General features: G+C 45.1%; 1 long non-coding RNA gene across 2 annotated transcripts; it reads right to left on the bottom strand.

The window, feature by feature from the left end:
* Positions 1-1,386: 1,386 nt before the first annotated feature.
* LOC309337396 lies at positions 1,387-6,997 on the bottom strand. Of its 2 annotated transcripts, XR_014154252.1 has the most exons (5): positions 6,504-6,997; positions 5,608-5,689; positions 4,547-4,653; positions 1,717-3,769; positions 1,387-1,526 (listed from the first exon to the last, which is right to left on the bottom strand). It is a non-coding gene; the product is annotated as an uncharacterized lncRNA (long non-coding RNA). The 2 variants fall into 2 exon arrangements; XR_014154253.1 differs by lacking the exon at positions 4,547-4,653.
* Positions 6,998-7,254: the final 257 nt, after the last annotated feature.

The raw sequence follows: 7,254 nt of genomic DNA, 5'->3' as shown, positions 1-7,254 counted from the left end.
ATGCAACCTTCCTACCTGTGCGCTTGCGACTGAAAGCATCCTGCAAGTGTGTAACGCACACTCGTTTGGCAAGGCAAGTTGGCGTCCTTAAATTACACAGTGCTGACTTTCTCTTACTCACCGCAGGCAGTTGGGCTAAAGAGCAATTCTCCCTGCCTGCAACTCAGAGTCCCTGCTAGAAAATCAATAGTCATTTGGCAGCCTCCTGGCAGTGAACCAGTCATATTGCAAAGTCTCCGGAGAAGCAGCTTTTAGTTCCACGTGGCAAAATCAAAAAAGCACATTAACAAAAAAACACCTCAAGACCTGAAGAGTCCTCAGCCAATTCTGGTCCTGCTCTCTGGTCCGATTCGCTCTCCCCCCCCCCCCCTTAACCCAAAGCCCTGCAAAAGTTAAAGCAGCTTTTGCTGACAGTCACATGTTGGTGTTGGGAAGGCTGAGAAATTATTCCAAGTTAATTTCTTGCAGTTTATCGGGGTACAGTGGTACCTCAGGTTAAGAACTTAATTCGTTCCAGAGGTCCGTTCTTAACCTGAAACTGTTCTTAACCTGAGATACCACTTTAGCTAATGGGGCCTCCTGCTGCGACCGCGCCGCCACTGCGCGATTTCTGTTCTCATCCTGAAACAAAGTTCTTAACCCGAGGTACTAATTCTGGGTTAGTGGAGTCTGTAACCCGAAGGGTCTGTAACCTGAGGTACCGCTGTATTTTTATTTACAGTGGTGCCCCGCAAGACGACTGCCTCGCTAGACAAAAAAGGCGCAAGATGAAAGGGTTTTTCGTTTCTTGAGTTGCTTCGCAAGATGAATTTCCCTATGGGGTTGCTTCGCAGGACGAAAACGTCTTGCGAGTTTGCTTCCTTTTTCTTAAAGCCGTTAATACCTGGGGAATCCGTGCTCCGCAAGACGAAAAAATCGCAAGACGAAGCAACTTGTGGAACGAATTAATTTCGTCTTGCGAGGCACCACTGTATTAATACTGTGTTTTTAGAATTGTATATTCTGTTGCTGTAACCTGCCTTATGGCAAAGGGAAGATAAGAAATCTTATAAATAAATAAAGTAGACCTGAAAAAATTATGACCCACCCAAGCCAAATGCAGCTCATGAACCACAGGCTTAATAAATAAATGCCATATTTTTACTGCTTGCCTGGAATTCTCAAAACATGGGGTACTGTTAATCAGCTAAGAAGGGCAAAATGTGTCGCTTGTGGTAAATTACGCAGCCCTGACAGCTAATACTATTCCCCTGAGAACAGGACAATTGAAATTAATGCATGGCAGATCAGAAGGTAGATCAGGATCTAGCAAGAGATCAGTGAGGGTTTCCAAAGCCCAACTTAACAACAACAACAGCAACAACAAAATTCCCCCCACCTAAATCAGGCTACTGAGATGTTGAAGGCCAACCAGGAGTGAACTTTTCTGTGAAACGACTGCAAGCTCAGTTCAGTCCTTTTTCTGGATGAGAGTATGCTCAGGGGCTTCCTATTCTTTTGTTTAAACTTTGTGTCTAAGGACTCAGCTAGATTGGTAAAGAAAAAGCATTTTATATGTGTTGTAGATGCGATTTTTAAAAATAACACTGTGACACCAGAAGGCGCTGTGGAGTCCCATCTTTGCCTACCAGATTTCCCTTTATAAGTTTACAACGCGTTTAAATGAATTGCTTCTTCGATGTGTCTAGATCCAGTCTAACTATAGCTGTTTTATACCTCACTCTGGTTGGTGGAGCTTGGGGTTCTAGTTGGTAGCTCTTGGGTAATATATCTTGGAGTTCGAGTAAAAAAGAAAAAAGATCCATCAAGCCTGAAGTCTGCCCATTCCTGATATATGGCACGTCCTTTATTCTTTTTTTTAGGCTTAGAAAAGAGTGCCAAAGAACGAACGCCAACATCAACACCAGAGGATCATCCTATTGCCTGCAATGAGTAATACCTTCTTGGTGCTAAATTGTTAAGCCCAGATTCATAGCTGATGTTAATAACAACTTCTTCCTTGGAAAAATGCCGTATTGAAAGACAATTTCCTGTGTTGCTAATGGATTTGGAGTTAAATTCCCTTACGGTTCAAGTCGCACGCTTAAAAACAGTACGGAAATACTTACTTTTCCACACTACCCAGTAGAATGCACGACCAACACAAAGTTTGCATCCCTAAAGCAGCTCTGTGCACACTTACAAGCAAATCTTAAATGGTGGTGGCAGCGGCGGCGGCAGCAGGGAGACCGGCACAACTCTTTCCCCCCAGGGTGTTGCTTGTGATAAGGGGGAATATTAAGACCTCTAATCTGTTTCCAATGTGGAGGTTACAGGGGGCCATTTGGGAAGGAAACCCTGCCAGGAAATGTATGGAGTCTCATTATCTTTTATCTTACTCATGCAGAAAGTTTGCAGAAATCGGCTGCTCAGCCACAAAGGAGCTTTCCCAAAGAATTATGCAGGCCATGTGTGCATGCTTATCAGGGACTACAAGAGCAACTCTCCATCAGCCAGCTGTGGGGCCTTGCAGAGATAAAGCTATCCCTCTGCCCGGCGCTGACTTTGCGGATAAATCATCCTGTCCCCTCTGCGCCATTACGCCTAACCTCTGCTTGGCCCTCTCCAATTGTTAGACAATTTCGCTGCAAGAGCCAAAACAAATGAGCAAAGCATCTGCGCCTTTCTCAAGTTTCTCCAGCCATTACTGCAAGCAAAAAAAAAAAAAGTGGAGGGGGGAGAGAAAAAGCAGCTGCTTAGCTTTGAAGAGCAAGGTAGCCCCATTATAAATGGGCCTATGCAGCTTTTAATGCGAGGCAATCCTACACCTGCACACGCAGAGAGAGCCAAGGCAGGTGGGAAGGAAACATGAGATGAGCCTGGGAAGGAAAAGTGTGGGGTTCAGGTCTCCCTGATCCCAAGCAAGGTTCTTTTTCAAGGCGCAGAGCATACTCATAATATATCATGATTATCACAACCTTCAGAGACCAATTCATCAGCAAGGAATGCATATGCATTATTTCCGCGATAACACACGTACAAAGTTGCCGACTCTTGAAATAAGGTTTTTCAAAGCCTGGGTCCTTGGGGATCATAGATTAGTAGTTCCAGGAATTGGGGGCAGGGGTGTCAGGAGGCGAGGAAAGCTCTGCTCATCTAAGGCAGCCTTTCCTAACCTGGTTTTCCCCAGATGTTTTTGGATTACAGATGCCATCCTCCCTGATCATTAACTCCGCAGGCTGGGACGGATGCAAGTCCAAAATATCTGGCACTTGCTAAGCTACAAAAGACTAATCCAAGGCTGTTGTATTTTTTTAATTCCACTTTCCTCCAAAAAAAGCTGCTGTTGACTACATTGTTCTTCCCACCTGTGAGTTTGGAGGAGGCTGAGAAAGAGAGACTGGGGTCTCATCCACAGTTCTGCTTTCCCCACCTAGAAAGCATGGAGGATCCATGGGACTCCTTTCCCATGGAAAACCCGTTCTTTAGTGCTCAATCAGAGCAAACGTCAATCTGGAGAAAACCTGAACTGCCATTTACTCAAACTGAAAGCTACAATACAGACCTCATGGGCTGGCGGTTTCTCACTCCCATCTTAAAACTGAAGACACTGCTTGTGTTCCTCTTGCATGCTTCCAGAAGCATCTGATTGGCCGCTGTGAGGACAGGAGGCTGGACTAGATGGGCCATTGGCCAGATTCAGCAGGCTCTTCTTATGTTCTTATGAGGCTGAAAGCAAGGTCCTCCTCCTCTGGGGAGCTGTTTTCCGGTTCCAGCTCTAGGGTGGTCCCTGAAAAGAAAAGGTGGTGGAACATGACACATGGCTGGGAAATGGTAAAATTTTAGGGGTACATCTCTTTAGCTACTCTGGTGTTCACACCTGAAAGTTATGCCAACTTAAGCCCTGTTTTTCAGATCATAGCATCATATTGAAATATTATTACCGTATTTTTCGCTCTATAAGACGCACCAGACCATAAGACGCACCTAGGTTTTGGAGGAGGAAAACAAGAAAAAAAAAAATCTGAATCCCAGAAGCCAGAACAGCAAGAGGGATCTGGCTTCTGGGATAGCCTCTTGCTGTCCCGGCTTATGGGATAGCTGCACACAGCTTCTCCCGGGCAGGGGGATGAAGGCTCTCCCTGCCCGGAAGAGGCTGCGCGGGGCAAAGCCAGAAGCCAGGACAGCAAGTGGAAACGCTGCACAGTGATCCCTCTTGCTGTCCTGGCTTATGGGACAGCCGTGCACAGCCACTCCCGGGCAGCGGGAGGAAGGCTCCCCCACGAGCCGCGCTCCCTTTAAAGAGCGTGCGGAGAGTGTGTGCGGCTCTTGGGGGCTTTTCCCTGAGGAGGGAGAAGGAATGCCCTTCTCCCTCCTCGGGGAAAAGCCCCCAAGACCCGCATACACGCTCCACGCGGCTTTTTAAAGGGAGCGCTGAGCAGAGCCTCCCGCCTGCATTCGCTCCATAAGACACATACACATTTCCCCTTACTTTTTAGGAGGGGAAAAGTGTGTCGTATAGAGCAAAAAATACAGTACTTGGCTAGGTATACACCTTCATTGTTACCTTAAAGCATAGGTGGCCGACCTGCAGCCTCAGCCAGCATGGCCAATTGCCGAGGATGATGAGAGATTTAGTTCAACAACACCTGGAGGGCCACAAGTAAATTACCCCTGCCATAAAGAGATGACAATACAGTGGTACCTCGCAAGAGGAAATTAATTCGTTCTGCGAGTTTTTTCGTCTTGCGAAGCACGGATTTTGGAAAAGCTTCAAAAATCACCAAAGTCTTCAAAAACCTCAAAAAAGGCTACCACATCGCGTGCTATGAGTTGCTCCTCGAAGTCAAGTCGCAACTGCACCCCCTGAATGCACCCTGGGTATTAACGGTTTTAAGAAAAAGGAAACAAACTTGCAAGACGTTTTCGTCTTGCGAAGCAAGCCCATAGGGAAATTCGTCTTGCGAAGTGACTCAAAAAATGAAAAACTCTTTCGTCTTGCGAGTTTTTCGTCTTACAAGGCATTCATCTTGCGAGGTACCACTGTAGTGGTGAAGGAGAGCAGCCACAAATACAGTTTATACTGCTGGTCATTCACATCAACAACACGGATCCTGTGGCTCACCTTCTAGATGTTGTTGGACTCCTACACCCATCAGCCCCAGTCAGCATGGCTGTTGGTTAAGGGTGATGGGTGCTGTAGTCCAACAACATCCAGAGTGCCGCGGGTTCACTATCTCTAAACAGCACATTGCTCTACCAAGTGGTGGGGAGAATGGTACCATTCTCAAATTTCTGATCAGGTGTGGAAGTGGCACAAACGTAGCCTCACTAATTGCCAGGATCATAGAATTGTATCGTTGGAAGGGGTTCTGAGGATCATCTAGTCCAACACCCTGCAATGCAGAAATATGCAGCTGTCCCATACGGGGATCAAACCTGTAACCTTGGCAATATCAGCACCACGCTCTAGCCAACTGAGCTATCCAGGCTCTTGGTTACGGATATTATGGATGAATGATCTGCCTAACAGCTGCCTCTGCATGTGCACTGTGGGAAGTTGTCACTTGCTGAAATAATAATAATAATAATAATAATAATAATAATAATAATAATAATATCCTATACCTGCAGGTCTCAGGGCGGTTCACAGAAATTGTTGTCTGCATTGTGTTCCAATCTTCTTAGCCATCCAGGTGAATTTTCCTGGCTTCCCAGAACAAAACACAGAAAAATATGTTCCAGTCAATAATTTAGCATACCTAGGTGGCAACATAATTATGTTAGCACAGCGCTGTAGACCTCTGTCTGGTAGCACAAGATGCTATGAGTTTCTTAACACGGGCTGTATTTAAACACATTGGATCAATTTGAATCAATTTGACATGTACACACTTCAGGGCCTGGCTAGTTTCAAATCAATTAAAGTCCTTATGACTTTATGATTAGAACCCCAAGGTTATAAAACATTAATGTAAAACTCACAGTTTAAAGTGGAAACGTAAAATCCCAGAGTTATGCTTCACCAAAAAAAAAAAAAAAAAATCAAAATCACAGGAATCATTATATAAGCTCTGCTGAACAAACAAGGTAAGGGCCATTAGACTGTAAATTGTGTGGAGTTGGATGTAGGCTTTTTTTATTTATTTTTTTAATAAGGAGAGGCTATAATTAGGGCTTGCTGGACAGTTAAATGAAAATGAGGAAGTGCAGTTAACTAGCAGCCTTCAGCCGAAAGGCAGAAAGGGGAACAGAAGCTCCAAATCAGAATGTTAACAATGGGGTCGTTTGTACAAATAAACAGAGACATTCTTGTTGGTTTTTACTAGAAAAGTATAATAGATTTGGGGTCACAGTCAGCACAGAAATAGTCCTCATATCACAACCATCTTGCTTTCTTGAGTCCAAGTTGTGGTGCTGGGTGAGGTGTTGGGTTTGGGCCAGGAAAACCGGGGCTCGTATCCTAGCTCAGCCATGAAGTTCATTACACACACACACAGACACACCACAATTTTTAATTTAACCTTATAGGACGGTCCTGAGGCTACCTTGGAGACATACCCTCCAAAGCATACAGTCCAAAGCGCGTGAAATCATAATTATAGATAGCTTGCAGGCAACATCTAGTCAATCTACCCAGTGTTCCATGTGATCAGAACGATGGCAAGCATGGCCAATGGCCAAGGATGATGGGACCTGTAGTTCAACAACATCTGGAAGGCCGAAGGTTCATTACTCTTGCCCTAGAGAGTATGGGAGGTTCACATGTCACTTGGTTTGTTCATGCCACCAGGATCTCTTTTTTCAGCTGGCAGCTTTCGGCGGTGGATCGGCTCCCTGCTTTTGGTACTCTGGACTTCATTATGCCTGTTGACCTAGGGAAGGGGAGAAATTCAGTTTTGCATCTTAATGAGAAACAACCTAATTCACACTTCTTTCCAATAAGTGAACCGAAACACTTGCCCTTCAGAACGTCACTCATCCAGATTTTATGAAGCAATTCTCCAACCAAAAAATCCATATACAGTGGTACCTCAGGTTAAGTACTTAATTTGTTCCGGAGGTCCGTTCTTAACCTGAAGCATCACTTTAGCTAATGGGGCCTCCTGCTGCTGCCGCACCACCAGAGCCCGATTTCTGTTCTTATGCAAAGTTCTTAACCTGAAGCACTATTTCTGGGTTAACGGAGTGTGTAACCTGAATCGTATGTAACCTGAAGAGTATGTAACCCGAGGTTACCACTGTATTAGGAAGAAAGTGTGCGTAAAAATGAAT

This window comes from Podarcis erhardii (genome assembly GCF_964252035.2).
Source record: "Podarcis erhardii genome assembly, chromosome: 2".
In the NCBI taxonomy this organism is placed as follows: domain Eukaryota; kingdom Metazoa; phylum Chordata; class Lepidosauria; order Squamata; family Lacertidae; genus Podarcis; species Podarcis erhardii.
The sequence above is the reverse complement of the archived record's forward strand: the minus strand, read 5'-3'. Positions and strand labels throughout refer to the sequence as shown.